The sequence below is a fragment of the Cyprinus carpio genome, unplaced genomic scaffold (assembly GCF_018340385.1).
Source record: "Cyprinus carpio isolate SPL01 unplaced genomic scaffold, ASM1834038v1 S000006503, whole genome shotgun sequence".
In the NCBI taxonomy this organism is placed as follows: domain Eukaryota; kingdom Metazoa; phylum Chordata; class Actinopteri; order Cypriniformes; family Cyprinidae; genus Cyprinus; species Cyprinus carpio.
Window position 1 is genome coordinate 206,443 of NW_024879171.1, and position 20,442 is coordinate 226,884.

The 20,442-nt window shown below is 47.0% G+C and overlaps 21 non-coding genes across 21 annotated transcripts; all 21 read right to left on the reverse strand.

Annotated features, from left to right (window-relative positions):
- Positions 1 to 6,877: 6,877 nt before the first annotated feature.
- On the reverse strand, positions 6,878 to 6,951 carry trnan-guu. Its single transcript has one exon. It is a non-coding gene; the product is annotated as a tRNA-Asn (tRNA).
- A 1,207-nt stretch (positions 6,952 to 8,158) lies between these two features.
- trnan-guu lies at positions 8,159 to 8,232 on the reverse strand. The gene has a single exon. It is a non-coding gene; the product is annotated as a tRNA-Asn (tRNA).
- A 155-nt stretch (positions 8,233 to 8,387) lies between these two features.
- trnak-cuu lies at positions 8,388 to 8,460 on the reverse strand. Its single transcript has one exon. It is a non-coding gene; the product is annotated as a tRNA-Lys (tRNA).
- Positions 8,461 to 9,451: 991 nt separating this feature from the next.
- trnan-guu lies at positions 9,452 to 9,525 on the reverse strand. Its single transcript has one exon. It is a non-coding gene; the product is annotated as a tRNA-Asn (tRNA).
- Positions 9,526 to 9,680: 155 nt separating this feature from the next.
- trnak-cuu lies at positions 9,681 to 9,753 on the reverse strand. The gene has a single exon. It is a non-coding gene; the product is annotated as a tRNA-Lys (tRNA).
- A 992-nt stretch (positions 9,754 to 10,745) lies between these two features.
- Positions 10,746 to 10,820, reverse strand: trnan-guu. The gene has a single exon. It is a non-coding gene; the product is annotated as a tRNA-Asn (tRNA).
- Positions 10,821 to 10,975: 155 nt separating this feature from the next.
- trnak-cuu lies at positions 10,976 to 11,048 on the reverse strand. Its single transcript has one exon. It is a non-coding gene; the product is annotated as a tRNA-Lys (tRNA).
- A 996-nt stretch (positions 11,049 to 12,044) lies between these two features.
- Positions 12,045 to 12,118, reverse strand: trnan-guu. The gene has a single exon. It is a non-coding gene; the product is annotated as a tRNA-Asn (tRNA).
- A 134-nt stretch (positions 12,119 to 12,252) lies between these two features.
- trnak-cuu lies at positions 12,253 to 12,325 on the reverse strand. The gene has a single exon. It is a non-coding gene; the product is annotated as a tRNA-Lys (tRNA).
- A 993-nt stretch (positions 12,326 to 13,318) lies between these two features.
- trnan-guu lies at positions 13,319 to 13,392 on the reverse strand. Its single transcript has one exon. It is a non-coding gene; the product is annotated as a tRNA-Asn (tRNA).
- A 152-nt stretch (positions 13,393 to 13,544) lies between these two features.
- trnak-cuu lies at positions 13,545 to 13,617 on the reverse strand. Its single transcript has one exon. It is a non-coding gene; the product is annotated as a tRNA-Lys (tRNA).
- Positions 13,618 to 14,609: 992 nt separating this feature from the next.
- trnan-guu lies at positions 14,610 to 14,683 on the reverse strand. The gene has a single exon. It is a non-coding gene; the product is annotated as a tRNA-Asn (tRNA).
- A 153-nt stretch (positions 14,684 to 14,836) lies between these two features.
- Positions 14,837 to 14,909, reverse strand: trnak-cuu. The gene has a single exon. It is a non-coding gene; the product is annotated as a tRNA-Lys (tRNA).
- Positions 14,910 to 15,900: 991 nt separating this feature from the next.
- On the reverse strand, positions 15,901 to 15,974 carry trnan-guu. Its single transcript has one exon. It is a non-coding gene; the product is annotated as a tRNA-Asn (tRNA).
- Positions 15,975 to 16,131: 157 nt separating this feature from the next.
- Positions 16,132 to 16,204, reverse strand: trnak-cuu. Its single transcript has one exon. It is a non-coding gene; the product is annotated as a tRNA-Lys (tRNA).
- Positions 16,205 to 17,197: 993 nt separating this feature from the next.
- On the reverse strand, positions 17,198 to 17,271 carry trnan-guu. Its single transcript has one exon. It is a non-coding gene; the product is annotated as a tRNA-Asn (tRNA).
- Positions 17,272 to 17,422: 151 nt separating this feature from the next.
- Positions 17,423 to 17,495, reverse strand: trnak-cuu. The gene has a single exon. It is a non-coding gene; the product is annotated as a tRNA-Lys (tRNA).
- Positions 17,496 to 18,487: 992 nt separating this feature from the next.
- trnan-auu lies at positions 18,488 to 18,561 on the reverse strand. The gene has a single exon. It is a non-coding gene; the product is annotated as a tRNA-Asn (tRNA).
- Positions 18,562 to 18,716: 155 nt separating this feature from the next.
- trnak-cuu lies at positions 18,717 to 18,789 on the reverse strand. The gene has a single exon. It is a non-coding gene; the product is annotated as a tRNA-Lys (tRNA).
- A 994-nt stretch (positions 18,790 to 19,783) lies between these two features.
- On the reverse strand, positions 19,784 to 19,857 carry trnan-guu. The gene has a single exon. It is a non-coding gene; the product is annotated as a tRNA-Asn (tRNA).
- Positions 19,858 to 20,007: 150 nt separating this feature from the next.
- On the reverse strand, positions 20,008 to 20,079 carry trnak-cuu. Its single transcript has one exon. It is a non-coding gene; the product is annotated as a tRNA-Lys (tRNA).
- Between the last annotated feature and the right edge of the window lie 363 nt (positions 20,080 to 20,442).

A 20,442-nucleotide genomic window follows, 5' to 3' on the forward strand; every position in this document is an offset into this window, starting at 1 on the left:
TTTCAAGATGAAATAATGGGAAATTGTACACTTATTTTAATATATATATATTTATTTTTATATATGTATATATATATATATATATATATATATATATATATATATATATATATATATATATATATATATATATATATATATACAGGTCCTTCTCAAAAATTAGCATATTGTGAAAAAGTTCATTATTTTCCATAATGTAATGATAAAAATTAAACTTTCATATATTTTAGATTCATTGCACACCAACTGAAATATTTCAGGTCTTTTATTGTTTTAATACTGATGATTTTGGCATACAGCTCATGAAAACCCAAAATTCCTATCTCAAAAAATTAGCATATCATGAAAAGGTTCTCTAAACGAGCTATTAACCTAATCATCTGAATCAACTAATTAACTCTAAAACACCTGCAAAAGATTCCTGAGGCTTTTAAAAACTCCCAGCCTGGTTCATTACTCAAAACCGCAATCATGGGTAAGAGGTTAACACAGAAGGCCATCATTGACACCCTCAAGCGAGAGGGTAGGACACAGAAAGAAATTTCTGAACGAATAGGCTGTTCCCAGAGTGCTGTATCAAGGCACCTCAGTGGGAAGTCTGTGGGAAGGAAAAAGTGTGGCAAAAAACGCTGCACAACGAGAAGAGGTGACCGGACCCTGAGGAAGATTGTGGAGAAGGACCGATTCCAGACCTTGGGGGACCTGCGGAAGCAGTGGACTGAGTCTGGAGTAGAAACATCCAGAGCCACCGTGCACAGGCGTGTGCTTTTGAACCAGAAACAGCAGCAGAAGCGCCTGACCTGGGCTACAGAGAAGCAGCACTGGACTGTTGCTCAGTGGTCCAAAGTACTTTTTTTTTCGGATGAAAGCAAATTTTGCATGTCATTCGGAAATCAAGGTGCCAGAGTCTGGAGGAAGACTGGGGAGAAGGAAATGCCAAAATGCCTGAAGTCCAGTGTCAAGTACCCACAGTCAGTGATGGTCTGGGGTGCCATATCAGCTGCTGGTGTTGGTCCACTGTGTTTTATCAAGGGCAGGGTGAATGCAGCTAGCTATCAGGAGATTTTGGAGCACTTCATGCTTCCATCTGCTGAAAAGCTTTATGGAGATGAAGATTTCGTTTTTCAGCACGACCTGGCACCTGCTCACAGTGCCAAAACCACTGGTAAATGGTTTACTGACCATGGTATTACTGTGCTCAATTGGCCTGCCAACTCTCCTGACCTGAACCCCATAGAGAATCTGTGGGATATTGTGAAGAGAAAGTTGAGAGACGCAAGACCCAACACTCTGGATGAGCTTAAGGCCGCTATTGAAGCATCTTGGGCCTCCATAACACCTCAGCAGTGCCACAGGCTGATTGCCTCCATGCCACGCCGCATTGAAGCAGTCATTTCTGCAAAAGGATTCACCGACCAAGTATTGAGTGCATAACTGAACATAATTATTTGAAGGTTGACTTTTTTTTGTATTAAAAACACTTTTCTTTTATTGGTCGGATGAAATATGCTAATTTTTTGAGATAGGAATTTTGGGTTTTCATGAGCTGTATGCCAAAATCATCAGTATTAAAAACAATAAAAGACCTGAAATATTTTCAGTTGGTGTGCAATGAATCTAGAATATATGAAAGTTTAATTTTTATCATTACATTATGGAAAATAATGAACTTTTTCACAATATGCTAATTTTTTGAGAAGGACCTGTATATAATTTCATAGGTTTACATTTCTTTTTTTAATCAAGTGTACAGCTGTACAGTTTTATTTTTTTGCATCTTGAAAAAATATTTCTGTGTTCTGTATCACTCTGTGTTGCATTTAACTTTTCTGTTTGGAAGATTAATGATTCTTTAAATCTCCTTTGTGAATGCTTTAAAAGGTATAAATAGTCCTCACTTTAGATGAGCTCACAAAAATAGATGGCTGGCAACTGCTAAATGTTTTATAAAAACCTGACTTTATCATGAATTACAGCAGAAATATGTGTTAATAAAGCAGTTATTAACACACTGAGCAACTATTATCATGTATCTAAATAATAAGATTTATATATTTACACTTAAATAGTTTATTAATCATTTAATTTCACTTTCTAAATGATCTCATGAACCACTGACAACTCCTAAATAACTGGTTTGTAAATAACGTAATAATTTATAAATGATAAATTGATCGTTAAAAAAAGTATGAAAATACAATGATTGAACTATATAGATATGCTCAAGAACAAAACATTTATAGCTGTATTTATAAACCGCTTAATAATGTCTGTTGAAGGAGTGCGATTATGCTTTTTCCCTTTTTTACTTTAGTTTGTCTAATGTTGCTGTTTCAGCATAAAAAAGTTCTGCAAAGTTACAAAGCTCAAAATCCAATTCAAAAGGAGATAATTTATTTAACAAAAATCACTTTTCAAAAACTACAACGAACAACTTATCACATTTTATTATTGGGTAATTCAACACAAAGATGTTTTACCAGCTAAGAAGATCAGCACTTTTAGAGTTTCATCCCACTATCTGATGTGAGCAGAAGTATTGGAACAGTTGCCTCACAGGTCTTTCTAAGTGTTCAGCTGTGTCCTGTTGCATTAATTCTTCAGATATTAAAAGCAAGGGTCCTACTCTATATTAAGTAGCCTTAACTACTATGTACTTACATGGCAAATTAAACATTTGATACAATGTACTTATGCTGTAACTACCTGTATTTACATTGTACTTACATTTTAAGTACCTGCTTGATTTATCTGTAGTTACTATAGTGTACTTACTTTCTAAGTACACTTTTGTAAGTACACATCGTAATTGCAATATTGTAACTACAATTGTAACTACGCTACAGTTTCTGTTAATTTTTTTGGGGCAGTTATGTTTTTACACATGTAAAGCATTATTGTTCATGCCTACTTGTGTGTGGATACTTATTATTCAAACCATTTAATAGTCAAGGTGTTTGCCAAGTGCATTCCAAACAGCTTCATAATAGCACGCTCGCTTGCTCTGCTCACTTCAACGTCCCCACTTCAAGGGCTCTGCCCTTCCAAGGGAGTAGGATATAGAGATGATCACTTCCATTTGGAATTGCCCATGACCCGTTCCGGTACGAATAGTACATACTGTTACACCCTTATTTGTACAGCATGTATTATTCTCAGTTGATGTTAGTTAAAATGTTCTTGTTCATGTTAATTCACAGAACATTAACCAAGGTTGTCAGACGCAACATTTGATCTTAAAAATGTATTACTAAATGCTGAGATTAACATGAACTAACAATTAACAATATTCCACAGCATTTATTAAGCTTAGTTAATGTTAACTAATGCAGTTAACAAATGTTAACGAATGAAACCTTATTGTAAAGTGTTACCAGAAAGGGTCTGGAACATGCTTTGATACCCAGGAACTAATGTGTACTTGCACTGAAAATACACAAAAACTAACCACTTAAAATAAAGTGTGGAACCTGTGTTGATACCCAGGAACTAATGCATACTTACACTGAAAATACACACAATTCTATTACATGCAGAATAAAATTATGGTAGTCAGATTTAAACTTGCTAATAATGCAGGTCCATGAAAATAAAAACAGCACATGCAGTTGTTTTTTTGTTTTAGTGAAAATTTACAGATAAAGAGGAAAAATATATTTTTGAAACTTTTACAACACAACAAAATTTTGCTATTTAATTTTCAGAAAAAGTAACAAACAAAAAAAAAAAAAAACAAACAAAAAAAAAAAAAAAAAAAACCTGTGCTCAGGTCACAAAAGATATCTTTGAACAGTTTTCTTTATATATATTTTAATACAGTAAACTGTTAAATAAAAGGCATAAAATACCCCGAACAATCAAACTAATCTAGAAATAAACAATATTTTTAGCGAAACTTTAATTGGCAGGAGTTTCCCACTCTTTTTTCCTGAGGTAATAGAGGCTTTCATCTCAGTTGTCAAGGCCTCTGAGCACCTCAGGGCAAAATCAAAAAGCTTCTCTTGCTGAGGCTGGAACTGAGGGATGGAGCGATAAAATGCTGGGTTGATCATTTGAATCTCAGCCACAACTGCAGTGAGGGCAAGGGTGTTTCTGTCCACTGCGACTTTCATGAAAGCTCTTGTCATGCTTCCTTCCTTTTTAAACGCACGGAGAACTTTTTTGTATCTCTTGAGAACATCATCTGGACACCTGGCTGTTAAATGTAAAAAAATAAAATAAGTAAACCGTTTGTGGTGACACTTTATTTTAAGGTCTCCTTGTTACAGTGTTATTATACATTTTAGTACTAAGTAATACTAAATAACAACAAGCACTTACTTGTTAGAGGGTAAGTTTTTGGTTTAGGTTCAGTTGCATGTAATTATCCATAATTCATAGTTATCACTATAGTAGCTACATTTAATGTCTAACAAGGACACTAAATTAAAGTGATTCCCAGTTTGTTAATGCATTACAAATTATACAAAACATCCATAGGCAGAGGGTGAACCAACTCTAGGGTAAGGATAGGTGCGATTCCTCCTTAAAAACACAATTAAATAGAATGACTTAAAATAGTTCTGTGTCTCCTATCAACAACCTACACAACATAAACGCTCTTGTTATTAAAGTGGTTATTTTCACAAACCATTATAATTTGAACAGGCAAGCATATGCATGATTTGGAATGGCGTTCACAGTTCATGCAAGGGGCTCTCTTCTAACATGCTGATGATCTGAATCAGATGTGTTAAATAAGAGACATCCGTAATGTGCAGAGCGGGGTGGGGGCGCGAGGGCTGGGACTGAGAACCACTGATCTAACCATTGCCTTACCTAATGCAGCAAAATGATAAATAAAATTCAAATTTTGATTGGATTATCGCCTAGAAAATGTACATAAAAGCACTCCCTTTATTATCATTAAGCTGTCACTCATCTTAATTCATTGCAATCTCACAAAATTCTGCTAATCAGTTAAGCTGGCTGTACAATGAATATCTTATTTAGCCTACATTACACTTTTTTGTAACAAGTTAAGTTATAATGAGAGGATTTGAGTGTGCAGATCTCAGCACTGGACAAAAACGGCATTTTGAGTGGTGAGGGTATTCTAACTTAAAGGGGTCATATGATGTGATTTCTAGTTTTCCTTTTTCTTTAGTGTGTTATGTAGCTGTTTCTGCATGTATAAGATCTGCAGAGTTACAAAGCTCAAAGTCTTTATAAACGTTAAGGCTCAGCCACGCCTTCCTAAAATGCCTCGTTTAAACACGCCCCCACAAATCTACGTCAGTCTGTGGGGGCAGAGTTTCATAACACCGCCCAAATGTATACACAAAGAAAGAAGGCATAACTTTTATTCTCGCTACAGTGTTGTTGCTGCCAGCATTTTTTCTGTGGTGGAACGGATAAGCCTTCCCCAGCCTTGCTACACACGCTCTGCCTATGAAAACATCAGGCGAAATCATCTTCATCAAGAATAATTTCACATTAATAAGTGTCTTTGAATTTACCTCTTACTGCAGAACTAGAGAGTGCAGATCTTGACCAGTTCTTTTGGGTTCTCTTCTTTTTTGATTTTTTTTTTTTGCTGCATCTTTCATCTTCTGATGAAGATGAAGGGAGGGAGGAAGACGATGAAGAGTTTAACTCATCACTCTCACTACTAGTGTGCTGCTTCTTCTTTTTCTTTTCCTTGCCTATAAGAAAGATTTTCCATTAAATTCATTTGTCAGAGAGGTAGCTGTCACCTTTAATGTTGGCATTGCTTTCGTAGTGTGGACGCACGCTCGTCTGGTCGAACAGTTCGAACAGTTAAAAAAGACCAACTACTCTTTGCATACTGACCTCACATTAAACATAAACATTATGTGCACTAGCCAGATGGGATTTAAACTTTGCCAGCTGAAGACTGGTTTGGTTTGAAGATGAAAAATGTACTAAGCACAATGTTCTCTCACCATTCCTGATTTCTAACACACACTTAAGTGTTCAGCTGGTTTTACTGCTGTCAGAGCAAAAACAAAATCTGCTACTCTCCATGTTCTCCGTTGTCTCTGAATGCTTTATATGTAAATTGAGCTTATTTTGTCCATTAGAGCTAAAGATCAGAAAAAAACTCTACATTTCCCACTCATAGAACCTCCCCTCGAAGAAATCAGGACAATAGGGGTTGAAAGCGGGCAAAAGAGGCAGATTAAAATACCAGATGTAATCAGGAATGTATTTCTCTCGTTTACTCATGATCTGATCGACCAAAACACATCTTAACACCAGGTGTAAAGAGGGCCTTATAATCCATTACACCTAAAGGGTTATTTCACCCAAAAATGTAAATTATCCCATGATTTACTCACCCTCAAGCCATCCTAGTTGTATATGACTTTCTTCTTTCAGACAAATACAGAGTTATGTAGTAGAAGGAAATCCAAGGCACTCTTCTTTAGAAATTTATAAAAAGTTCATAGCTACTAGGAGTGTGACAAATCGATTGACCTCTTGTCCAAACTCCTGAGAGGCTACAAGTTCAGGCAACTTCCCAAAAAAATCCAGGCATGGAGTTCTGTCCCGCTGTGTGCATACATACAACTATTTTCGTGGCATTTTGTGGTACTCCTAGAGGGAGTTTTGAGCAGGACCTCCCTGGAACACAGGCCTCCACCTCCCGGAACAAAACATGAACACTCCGTGTACACGCCACAGCAAAATTGAGCTGACAGAAACCTTCGCTTACCACCCTTTGTTTTCTCTTAACACAAGGCAACTGACAAAGCTGTAAACGCTCAAAAGGGGCTACGAATGCTGCTCCATGCATGCGTTAGCGGACACGTGTCTCGTCTGCTAAATTCTGTGTTTGCAGACACACGGCGGAAAGGCAGCGAAAAGCTTCCTTCGTCCCTGGGTGGGCTCGAACCACCAACCTTTCGGTTAACAGCCTAACGCGCTAGCCGATTGCGCCACAGAGACTGACGGTGGCACCTCCACTGGGTTGCGGTGACAAAAAAAAAATCTACGCTGAGCGCACCACGAAGCTCAGACGCAACATGTGTCCCGCGTCAGCAAACTGAAGTCAAGAGACTGAGACCCGTTGGGAAGGGCGAGGGGGCCAAAAGACCTACAATCCCTGCCGAACCTGAGACTCGAACCTGTGACCTTCAGGTTACAAATCCGGCTGGGTATGGGCGGCTGGGAGTGGCGGTATTGTCGCGGTTCTCATAAGTGCCCAAATTTCACGAGAAAAAACCGAGGCTGTTTTTTTTTCACACAGTCTTGAGAAAACCTCTTGCGGGGAAAGCTAGGGTTAAGCCTAACAGTAGGCTTAGAGCAGGGGGGTCCAAACTCAGTCCTGGAGGGTCCTTGTCCTGCCGAGCTTAGCTCCAAGCCCAATGAAACACACCTGAAGCAGCTAATCAAGGTCTCTCCAAGCAGACTCGAAACTTCCGGGCAGGTCCGTTGGAGCTGGCTGGAGCAAAACTCGGCCGGACAGTGGCCCTCCAGACAGGGTTTGGACACCCTTGGCTTAGAGTGTCCTTTGTTTGTTTTTAGCCATGCCTGTTGCTGGGGATCACAGTTTGAACAAGCAGAGCAGGCCGATAACATGCACAATCAAAACCAGGAGTTAAAATTCCGTTTCAGGAGAGAGCGGTCACTGAATGCAAACGCTCCTAATGTCCAAAGGCAAAAAGTGTGCCATACAGCAAAAATTGGAGGACCCAACCTCCAACCGGAAGCTGAAAATACAAAGATGCTACTAGGAGTGTGACAAATCGATTGACCTCTTGTCCAAACTCCTGAGAGGCTACAAGTTCAGGCAACTTCCCAAAAAAATCCAGGCATGGAGTTCTGTCCCGCTGTGTGCATACATACAACTATTTTCGTGGCATTTTTGTGGTACTCCTAGAGGGAGTTTTGAGCAGGACCTCCCTGGAACACAGGCCTCCACCTCCCGGAACAAAACATGAACACTCCGTGTACACGCCACAGCAAAATTGAGCTGACAGAAACCTTCGCTTACCACCCTTTGTCTTCTCTTAACACAAGGCAACTGACAAAGCTGTAAACGCTCAAAAGGGGCTACGAATGCTGCTCCACGCATGCGTTAGCGGACACGTGTCTCGTCAGCCAAATTCTGTGTTTGCCGACACACGGCGGAACGGCAGCGAAAAGCTTCCTTCGTCCCTGGGTGGGCTCGAACCACCAACCTTTCGGTTAACAGCCGAACGCGCTAGCCGATTGCGCCACAGAGACTGACGGTGGCACCTCCACTGGGTTGCGGTGACAAAAAAAAAAAAATCACCGCTGAGCGCACCACGAAGCTCAGACGCAACATGTGTCCCGCGTCAGCAAACTGAAGTCAAGAGACTGAGACCCGTTGGGAAGGGCGATGGGGGGGCCAAAAGATACGCCCAACGTGGGGCTCGAACCCACGACCCTGAGATTAAGAGTCTCATGCTCTACCGACTGAGCTAGCCGGGCAGCTGCGACGGACTGCCCCGGGCTGGTCGCGGTTCTCATAAGTGCCCAAATTTCACGAGAAAAAACCGAGGCTGTTTTTTCACACAGTCTTGAGAAAACCTCTTGCGGGTAAAGCTAGGGTTAAGCCTAACAGTAGGCTTAGAGCAGGGGGGTCCAAACTCAGTCCTGGAGGGTCCTTGTCCTGCCGAGCTTAGCTCCAAGCCCAATGAAACACACCTGAAGCAGCTAATCAAGGTCTCTCCAAGCAGACTCGAAACTTCCGGGCAGGTCTGTTGGAGCTGGCTGGAGCAAAACTCGGCCGGACAGTGGCCCTCCAGACAGGGTTTGGACACCCTTGGCTTAGAGTGTCCTTTGTTTGTTTTAGCCATGCCTGTTGCTGGGGATCACAGTTTGAACAAGCAGAGCAGGCCGATAACATGCACAATCAAAACCAGGAGTTAAAATTCCGTTTCAGGAGAGAGCGGTCACTGAATGCAAACGCTCCTAATGTCCAAAGGCAAAAAGTGTGCCATACAGCAAAAATTGGAGGACCCAACCTCCAACCGGAAACTGAAAATACAAAGATGCTACTAGGAGTGTGACAAATCGATTGACCTCTTGTCCAAACTCCTGAGAGGCTACAAGTTCAGGCAACTTCCCAAAAAAATCCAGGCATGGAGTTCTGTCCCGCTGTGTGCATACATACAACTATTTTCGTGGCATTTTGTGGTACTCCTAGAGGGAGTTTTGAGCAGGACCTCCCTGGAACACAGGCCTCCACCTCCCGGAACAAAACATGAACACTCCGTGTACACGCCACAGCAAAATTGAGCTGACAGAAACCTTCGCTTACCACCCTTTGTCTTCTCTTAACACAAGGCAACTGACAAAGCTGTAAACGCTCAAAAGGGGCTACGAATGCTGCTCCACGCATGCGTTAGCGGACACGTGTCTCGTCTGCCAAATTCTGTGTTTGCCGACACACGGCGGAACGGCAGCGAAAAGCTTCCTTCGTCCCTGGGTGGGCTCGAACCACCAACCTTTCGGTTAACAGCCGAACGCGCTAGCCGATTGCGCCACAGAGACTGACGGTGGCACCTCCACTGGGTTGCGGTGACAAAAAAAAAAATCACCGCGCTGAGCGCACCACGAAGCTCAGACGCAACATGTGTCCCGCGTCAGCAAACTGAAGTCAAGAGACTGAGACCCGTTGGGAAGGGCGAGGGGGGGGCCAAAAGATACGCCCAACGTGGGGCTCGAACCCACGACCCTGAGATTAAGAGTCTCATGCTCTACCGACTGAGCTAGCCGGGCAGCTGCGACGGACTGCCCCGGGCTGGTCGCGGTTCTCATAAGTGCCCAAATTTCACGAGAAAAACCGAGGCTGTTTTTTCACACAGTCTTGAGAAAACCTCTTGCGGGTAAAGCTAGGGTTAAGCCTAACAGTAGGCTTAGAGCAGGGGGGTCCAAACTCAGTCCTGGAGGGTCCTTGTCCTGCCGAGCTTAGCTCCAAGCCCAATGAAACACACCTGAAGCAGCTAATCAAGGTCTCTCCAAGCAGACTCGAAACTTCCGGGCAGGTCTGTTGGAGCTGGCTGGAGCAAAACTCGGCCGGACAGTGGCCCTCCAGACAGGGTTTGGACACCCTTGGCTTAGAGTGTCCTTTGTTTGTTTTAGCCATGCCTGTTGCTGGGGATCACAGTTTGAACAAGCAGAGCAGGCCGATAACATGCACAATCAAAACCAGGAGTTAAAATTCCGTGTCTGGTGGGGGTTGTCATTGGTTGCAAAATTTCATGATGTAAGAGTGAAAAAAGTGAGCCATACAGCAAAAATTGGAGGACCCAACCTCCAACCGGAAACTGAAAATACAAAGATGCTACTAGGAGTGTGACAAATCGATTGACCTCTTGTCCAAACTCCTGAGAGGCTACAAAGTTCAGGCAACTTCCCAAAAAAATCCAGGCATGGAGTTCTGTCCCGCTGTGTGCATACATACAACTATTTTCGTGGCATTTTGTGGTACTCCTAGAGGGAGTTTTGAGCAGGACCTCCCTGGAACACAGGCCTCCACCTCCCGGACAGGAAACATGAACACTCCGTGTACACGCCACAGCAAAATTGAGCTGACAGAAACCTTCGCTTACCACCCTTTGTCTTCTCTTAACACAAGGCAACTGACAAAGCTGTAAACGCTCAAAAGGGGCTACGAATGCTGCTCCACGCATGCGTTAGCGGACACGTGTCTCGTCTGCTAAATTCTGTGTTTGCCGACACACGGCGGAACGGCAGCGAAAAGCTTCCTTCGTCCCTGGGTGGGCTCGAACCACCAACCTTTCGGTTAACAGCCGAACGCGCTAGCCGATTTGCGCCACAGAGACTGACGGTGGCACCTCCACTGGGTTGCGGTGACGAAAAAAAAATCAACGCTGAGCGCACCACGAAGCTCAGACGCAACATGTGTCCCGCGTCAGCAAACTGAAGTCAAGAGACTGAGACCCGTTGGGAAGGGGCGAGGGGGGGGGGCCAAAAGATACGCCCAACGTGGGGCTCGAACCCACGACCCTGAGATTAAGAGTCTCATGCTCTACCGACTGAGCTAGCCGGGCAGCTGCGACGGACTGCCCCGGGCTGGTCGCGGTTTCTCATAAGTGCCCAAATTTCACGAGAAAAACCGAGGCTGTTTTTTCACACAGTCTTGAGAAAACCTCTTGCGGGGAAAGCTAGGGTTAAGCCTAACAGTAGGCTTAGAGCAGGGGGGTCCAAACTCAGTCCTGGAGGGTCCTTGTCCTGCCGAGCTTAGCTCCAAGCCCAATGAAACACATCTGAAGCAGCTAATCAAGGTCTCTCCAAGCAGACTCGAAACTTCCGGGCAGGTCTGTTGGAGCTGGCTGGAGCAAAACTCGGCCGGACAGTGGCCCTCCAGACAGGGTTTGGACACCCTTGGCTTAGAGTGTCCTTTGTTTTTTTTTAGCCATGCCTGTTGCTGGGGATCACAGTTTGAACAAGCAGAGCAGGCCGATAACATGCACAATCAAAACCAGGAGTTAAAATTCCGTTTCAGGAGAGAGCGGTCACTGAATGCAAACGCTCCTAATGTCCAAAGGCAAAAAGTGTGCCATACAGCAAAAATTGGAGGGACCCAACCTCCAACCGGAAACTGAAAATACAAAGATGCTACTAGGAGTGTGAAAAATCGATTGACCTCTTGTCCAAACTCCTGAGAGGCTACAAGTTCAGGCAACTTCCCAAAAAAATCCAGGCATGGAGTTCTGTCCCACTGTGTGCATACATACAACTATTTTCGTGGCATTTTGTGGTGCTCCTAGAGGGAGTTTTGAGCAGGACCTCCCTGGAACACAGGCCTCCACCTCCCGGAACAAAACATGAACACTCCGTGTACACGCCACAGCAAAATTGAGCTGACAGAAACCTTCGCTTACCACCCTTTGTCTTCTCTTAACACAAGGCAACTGACAAAGCTGTAAACGCTCAAAAGGGGCTACGAATGCTGCTGCTCCAGGCATGCGTTAGCGGACACGTGTCTCGTCTGCTAAATTCTGTGTTTGCCGACACACGGCGGAACGGCAGCGAAAAGCTTCCTTCGTCCCTGGGTGGGCTCGAACCACCGACCTTTCGGTTAACAGCCGAACGCGCTAGCCGATTGCGCCACAGAGACTGACGGTGGCACCTCCACTGGGTTGCGGTGACAAAAAAAAAAATCACCGCTGAGCGCACCACGAAGCTCAGACGCAACATGTGTCCCGCGTCAGCAAACTGAAGTCAAGAGACTGAGATCGTTTGGGAAGGACACGCCCAACGTGGGGCTCGAACCCACGACCCTGAGATTAAGAGTCTCATGCTCTACCGACTGAGCTAGCCGGGCAGCTGAGACGGACTGCCTCGGGCTGGTCGCGGTTCTCATAAGTGCCCAAATTTCACGAGAAAAACCGAGGCTGTTTTTTCACACAGTCTTGAGAAAACCTCTTGCGGGTAAAGCTAGGGTTAAGCCTAACAGTAGGCTTAGAGCAGGGGGGTCCAAACTCAGTCCTGGAGGGTCCTTGTCCTGCCGAGCTTAGCTCCAAGCCCAATGAAACACACACCTGAAGCAGCTAATCAAGGTCTCTCCAAGCAGACTCGAAACTTCCGGGCAGGTCTGTTGGAGCTGGCTGGAGCAAAACTCGGCCGGACAGTGGCCCTCCAGACAGGGTTTGGACACCCTTGGCTTAGAGTGTCCTTTGTTTGTTTTAGCCATGCCTGTTGCTGGGGATCACAGTTTGAACAAGCAGAGCAGGCCGATAACATGCACAATCAAAACCAGGAGTTAAAATTCTGTTTCAGGAGAGAGCGGTCACTGAATGCAAACGCTCCTAATGTCCAAAGGCAAAAAGTGTGCCATACAGCAAAAATTGGAGGACCCAACCTCCAACCGGAAACTGAAAATACAAAGATGCTACTAGGAGTGTGACAAATCGATTGACCTCTTGTCCAAACTCCTGAGAGGCTACAAGTTCAGGCAACTTCCCAAAAAAATCCAGGCATGGAGTTTCTGTCCCGCTGTGTGCATACATACAACTATTTTTGTGGCATTTTGTGGTACTCCTAGAGGGAGTTTTGAGCAGGACCTCCCTGGAACACAGGCCTCCACCTCCCGGAACAAAACATGAACACTCCGTGTACACGCCACAGCAAAATTGAGCTGACAGAAACCTTCGCTTACCACCCTTTGTCTTCTCTTAACACAAGGCAACTGACAAAGCTGTAAACGCTCAAAAGGGGCTACGAATGCTGCTCCACGCATGCGTTAGCGGACACGTGTCTCGTCTGCTAAATTCTGTGTTTGCAGACACACGGCGGAAAGGCAGCGAAAAGCTTCCTTCGTCCCTGGGTGGGCTCGAACCAGCAACCTTTCGGTTAACAGCCGAACGCGCTAGCCGATTGCGCCACAGAGACTGACGGTGGCACCTCCACTGGGTTGCGGTGACAAAAAAAAAATCAACGCTGAGCGCACCACGAAGCTCAGACGCAACATGTGTCCCGCGTCAGCAAACTGAAGTCAAGAGACTGAGACCCGTTGGGAAGGGCGATGGGGGGGCCAAAAGATACGCCCAACGTGGGGCTCGAACCCACGACCCTGAGATTAAGAGCCTCATGCTCTACCGACTGAGCTAGCCGGGCAGCTGCGACGGACTGCCCCGGGCTGGTCGCGGTTCTCATAAGTGCCCCAAATTTCACGAGAAAAACCGAGGCTGTTTTTTCACACAGTCTTGAGAAAACCTCTTGCGGGTAAAGCTAGGGTTAAGCCTAACAGTAGGCTTAGAGCAGGGGGGTCCAAACTCATTCCTGGAGGGTCCTTGTCCTGCCGAGCTTAGCTCCAAGCCCAATGAAACACACCTGAAGCAGCTAATCAAGGTCTCTCCAAGCAGACTCGAAACTTCCGGGCAGGTCTGTTGGAGCTGGCTGGAGCAAAACTCGGCCGGACAGTGGCCCTCCAGACAGGGTTTGGACACCCTTGGCTTAGAGTGTCCTTTGTTTGTTTTAGCCATGCCTGTTGCTGGGGATCACAGTTTGAACAAGCAGAGCAGGCCGATAACATGCACAATCAAAACCAGGAGTTAAAATTCCGTTTCAGGAGAGAGCGGTCACTGAATGCAAACGCTCCTAATGTCCAAAGGCAAAAAGTGTGCCATACAGCAAAAATTGGAGGACCCAACCTCCAACCGGAAACTGAAAATACAAAGATGCTACTAGGAGTGTGACAAATCGATTGACCTCTTGTCCAAACTCCTGAGAGGCTACAAGTTCAGGCAACTTCCCAAAAAAATCCAGGCATGGAGTTCTGTCCCGCTGTGTGCATACATACAACTATTTTCGTGGCATTTTGTGGTACTCCTAGAGGGAGTTTTGAGCAGGACCTCCCTGGAACACAGGCCTCCACCTCCCGGAACAAAACATGAACACTCCGTGTACACGCCACAGCAAAATTGAGCTGACAGAAACCTTCGCTTACCACCCTTTGTCTTCTCTTAACACAAGGCAACTGACAAAGCTGTAAACGCTCAAAAGGGGCTACGAATGCTGCTCCACGCATGCGTTAGCGGACACGTGTCTCGTCTGCCAAAATTCTGTGTTTGCAGACACACGGCGGAAAGGCAGCGAAAAGCTTCCTTCGTCCCTGGGTGGGCTCGAACCACCAACCTTTCGGTTAACAGCCAAACGCGCTAGCCGATTGCGCCACAGAGACTGACGGTGGCACCTCCACTGGGTTGCGGTGACAAAAAAAAAAATCTATGCTGAGCGCACCACGAAGCTCAGACGCAACATGTGTCCCGCGTCAGCAAACTGAAGTCAAGAGACTGAGACCCGTTGGGAAGGGCGATGGGGGGGCCAAAAGATGCGCCCAACGTGGGGCTCGAACCCACGACCCTGAGATTAAGAGTCTCATGCTCTACCGACTGAGCTAGCCGGGCAGCTGCGACGGACTGCCCCGGGCTGGTCGCGGTTCTCATAAGTGCCCAAATTTCACGAGAAAAAACCGAGGCTGTTTTTTCACACAGTCTTGAGAAAACCTCTTGCGGGGAAAGCTAGGGTTAAGCCTAACAGTAGGCTTAGAGCAGGGGGGTCCAAACTCAGTCCTGGAGGGTCCTTGTCCTGCCGAGCTTAGCTCCAAGCCCAATGAAACACACCTGAAGCAGCTAATCAAGGTCTCTCCAAGCAGACTCGAAACTTCCGGGCAGGTCTGTTGGAGCTGGCTGGAGCAAAACTCGGCCGGACAGTGGCCCTCCAGACAGGGTTTGGACACCCTTGGCTTAGAGTGTCCTTTGTTTGTTTTAGCCATGCCTGTTGCTGGGGATCACAGTTTGAACAAGCAGAGCAGGCCGATAACATGCACAATCAAAGCCAGGAGTTAAAATTCCGTTTCAGGAGAGAGCGGTCACTGAATGCAAACGCTCCTAATGTCCAAAGGCAAAAAGTGTGCCATACAGCAAAAATTGGAGGACCCAACCTCCAACCGGAAACTGAAAATACAAAGATGCTACTAGGAGTGTGACAAATCGATTGACCTCTTGTCCAAACTCCTGAGAGGCTACAAGTTCAGGCAACTTCCCAAAAAAATCCAGGCATGGAGTTCTGTCCCGCTGTGTGCATACATACAACTATTTTCGTGGCATTTTGTGGTACTCCTAGAGGGAGTTTTGAGCAGGACCTCCCTGGAACACAGGCCTCCACCTCCCGGAACAAAACATGAACACTCCGTGTACACGCCACAGCAAAATTGAGCTGACAGAAACCTTCGCTTACCACCCTTTGTCTTCTCTTAACACAAGGCAACTGACAAAGCTGTAAACGCTCAAAAGGGGCTACGAATGCTGCTCCACGCATGCGTTAGCGGACACGTGTCTCGTCTGCTAAATTCTGTGTTTGCAGACACACGGCGGAACGGCAGCGAAAAGCTTCCTTCGTCCCTGGGTGGGCTCGAACCACCAACCTTTCGGTTAACAGCCGAACGCGCTAGCCGATTGCGCCACAGAGACTGACGGTGGCACCTCCACTGGGTTGCGGTGACAAAAAAAAAAAAATCAACGCTGAGCGCACCACGAAGCTCAGACGCAACATGTGTCCCGCGCGTCAGCAAACTGAAGTCAAGAGACTGAGACCCGTTGGGAAGGGCGGGGGGGGGGCCAAAAGATACGCCCAACGTGGGGCTCGAACCCACGACCCTGAGATTAAGAGTCTCATGCTCTACCGACTGAGCTAGCCGGGCAGCTGCGACGGACTGCCCCGGGCTGGTCGCGGTTCTCGTGGGTGTCCATCGCACACGAGAAAAACCGAGGCTGTTTTTTTTCACACAGTCTTGAGAAAACCTCTTGCGGGTAAAGCTAGGGTTAAGCCTAACAGTAGGCTTAGAGCAGGGGGGTCCAAACTCAGTCCTGGAGGGTCCTTGTCCTGCCGAGCTTAGCTCCAAGCCCAATGAAACACACCTGAAGCAGCTAATCAAGGTCTCTCCAAGCAGACTCGAAACTTCCGGGCAGGTCTGTTGGAGCTGGCTGGAGCAAAACTCGGCCGGACAGTGGCCCTCCAGACAGGGTTTGGACACCCTTGGCTTAGAGTGTCCTTTGTTTGTTTTAGCCATGCCTGTTGCTGGGGATCACAGTTTGAACAAGCAGAGCAGGCCGATAACATGCACAATCAAAACCAGGAGTTAAAATTCCGTTTCAGGAGAGAGCGGTCACTGAATGCAAACGCTCCTAATGTCCAAAGGCAAAAAGTGTGCCATACAGCAAAAATTGGAGGACCCAACCTCCAACCGGAAACTGAAAATACAAAGATGCTACTAGGAGTGTGACAAATCGATTGACCTCTTGTCCAAACTCCTGAGAGGCTACAAGTTCAGGCAACTTCCCAAAAAAAATCCAGGCATGGAGTTCTGTCCCGCTGTGTGCATACATACAACTATTTTCGTGGCATTTTGTGGTACTCCTAGAGGGAGTTTTGAGCAGGACCTCCCTGGAACACAGGCCTCCACCTCCCGGAACAAAACATGAACACTCCGTGTACACGCCACAGCAAAATTGAGCTGACAGAAACCTTCGCTTACCACCCTTTGTCTTCTCTTAACACAAGGCAACTGACAAAGCTGTAAACGCTCAAAAGGGGCTACGAATGCTGCTCCACGCATGCGTTAGCGGACACGTGTCTTGTCTGCTAAATTCTGTGTTTGCCGACACACGGCGGAACGGCAGCGAAAAGCTTCCTTCGTCCCTGGGTGGGCTCGAACCACCAACCTTTCGGTTAACAGCCGAACGCGCTAGCCGATTGCGCCACAGAGACTGACGGTGGCACCTCCACTGGGTTGCGGTGACAAAAAAAAAATCAACGCTGAGCGCACCACGAAGCTCAGACGCAACATGTGTCCCGCGTCAGCAAACTGAAGTCAAGAGACTGAGACCCGTTGGGAAGGGCGAGGGGGGGCCAAAAGATACGCCCAACGTGGGGCTCGAACCCACGACCCTGAGATTAAGAGTCTCATGCTCTACCGACTGAGCTAGCCGGGCAGCTGCGACGGACTGCCCCGGGCTGGTCGCGGTTCTCATAAGTGCCCAAATTTCACGAGAAAAACCGAGGCTGTTTTTTCACACAGTCTTGAGAAAACCTCTTGCGGGTAAAGCTAGGGTTAAGCCTAACAGTAGGCTTAGAGCAGGGGGGTCCAAACTCAGTCCTGGAGGGTCCTTGTCCTGCCGAGCTTAGCTCCAAGCCCAATGAAACACACCTGAAGCAGCTAATCAAGGTCTCTCCAAGCAGACTCGAAACTTCCGGGCAGGTCTGTTGGAGCTGGCTGGAGCAAAACTCGGCCGGACAGTGGCCCTCCAGACAGGGTTTGGACACCCTTGGCTTAGAGTGTCCTTTGTTTGTTTTAGCCATGCCTGTTGCTGGGGATCACAGTTTGAACAAGCAGAGCAGGCCGATAACATGCACAATCAAAACCAGGAGTTAAAATTCCGTTTCAGGAGAGAGCGGTCACTGAATGCAAACGCTCCTAATGTCCAAAGGCAAAAAGTGTGCCATACAGCAAAAATTGGAGGACCCAACCTCCAACCGGAAACTGAAAATACAAAGATGCTACTAGGAGTGTGACAAATCGATTGACCTCTTGTCCAAACTCCTGAGAGGCTACAAGTTCAGGCAACTTCCCAAAAAAATCCAGGCATGGAGTTCTGTCCCGCTGTGTGCATACATACAACTATTTTCGTGGCATTTTGTGGTACTCCTAGAGGGAGTTTTGAGCAGGACCTCCCTGGAACACAGGCCTCCACCTCCCGGAACAAAACATGAACACTCCGTGTACACGCCACAGCAAAATTGAGCTGACAGAAACCTTCGCTTACCACCCTTTGTCTTCTCTTAACACAAGGCAACTGACAAAGCTGTAAACGCTCAAAAGGGGCTACGAATGCTGCTCCACGCATGCGTTAGCGGACACGTGTCTCGTCTGCTAAAAATTCTGTGTTTGCAGACACACGGCGGAAAGGCAGCGAAAAGCTTCCTTCGTCCCTGGGTGGGCTCGAACCACCAACCTTTCGGTTAATAGCCGAACGCGCTAGCCGATTGCGCCACAGAGACTGACGGTGGCACCTCCACTGGGTTGCGGTGACAAAAAAAAAAAATCACCGCTGAGCGCACCACGAAGCTCAGACGCACACCTGTGTCCCGCGTCAGCAAACTGAAGTCAAGAGACTGAGACCCGTTGGGAAGGGCGATGGGGGGGCCAAAAGATACGCCCAACGTGGGGCTCGAACCCACGACCCTGAGATTAAGAGCCTCATGCTCTACCGACTGAGCTAGCCGGGCAGCTGCGACGGACTGCCCCGGGCTGGTCGCGGTTCTCATAAGTGCCCAAATTTCACGAGAAAAACCGAGGCTGTTTTTTTCACACAGTCTTGAGAAAACCTCTTGCGGGTAAAGCTAGGGTTAAGCCTAACAGTAGGCTTAGAGCAGGGGGGTCCAAACTCAGTCCTGGAGGGTCCTTGTCCTGCCGAGCTTAGCTCCAAGCCCAATGAAACACACCTGAAGCAGCTAATCAAGGTCTCTCCAAGCAGACTCGAAACTTCCGGGCAGGTCTGTTGGAGCTGGCTGGAGCAAAACTCGGCCGGACAGTGGCCCTCCAGACAGGGTTTGGACACCCTTGGCTTAGAGTGTCCTTTGTTTGTTTTAGCCATGCCTGTTGCTGGGGATCACAGTTTGAACAAGCAGAGCAGGCCGATAACATGCACAATCAAAACCAGGAGTTAAAATTCTGTTTCAGGAGAGAGCGGTCACTGAATGCAAACGCTCCTAATGTCCAAAGGCAAAAAGTGTGCCATACAGCAAAAATTGGAGGACCCAACCTCCAACCGGAAACTGAAAATACAAAGATGCTACTAGGAGTGTGACAAATCGATTGACCTCTTGTCCAAACTCCTGAGAGGCTACAAGTTCAGGCAACTTCCCAAAAAAAAAATCCAGGCATGGAGTTCTGTCCCGCTGTGTGCATACATACAACTATTTTCGTGGCATTTTGTGGTACTCCTAGAGGGAGTTTTGAGCAGGACCTCCCTGGAACACAGGCCTCCACCTCCCGGAACAAACATGACACACTCCGTGTACACGCCACAGCAAAATTGAGCTGACAGAAACCTTCGCTTACCACCCTTTGTCTTCTCTTAACACAAGGCAACTGACAAAGCTGTAAACGCTCAAAAGGGGCTACGAATGCTGCTCCAGGCATGCGTTAGCGGACACGTGTCTCGTCTGCTAAATTCTGTGTTTGCCGACACACGGCGGAACGGCAGCGAAAAGCTTCCTTCGTCCCTGGGTGGGCTCGAACCACCAACCTTTCGGTTAACAGCCGAACGCGCTAGCCGATTGCGCCACAGAGACTGACGGTGGCACCTCCACTGGGTTGCGGTGACAAAAAAAAAATCACCGCTGAGCGCACCACGAAGCTCAGACGCAACATGTGTCCCGCGTCAGCAAACTGAAGTCAAGAGACTGAGACCCGTTGGGAAGGGCGGGGGGGGCCAAAAGATACGCCCAACGTGGGGCTCGAACCCACGACCCTGAGATTAAGAGTCTCATGCTCTACCGCTGAGCTAGCCGGGCAGCTGCGACGGACTGCCCCGGGCTGGTCGCGGTTCTCATAAGTGCCAAAATTTCACGAGAAAAACCGAGGCTGTTTTTTCACACAGTCTTGAGAAAACCTCTTGCGGGTAAAGCTAGGGTTAAGCCTAACAGTAGGCTTAGAGCAGGGGGGTCCAAACTCAGTCCTGGAGGGTCCTTGTCCTGCCGAGCTTAGCTCCAAGCCCAATGAAACACACCTGAAGCAGCTAATCAAGGTCTCTCCAAGCAGGCTCGAAACTTCCGGGCAGGTCTGTTGGAGCTGGCTGGAGCAAAACTCGGCCGGACAGTGGCCCTCCAGACAGGGTTTGGACACCCTTGGCTTAGAGTGTCCTTTGTTTGTTTTAG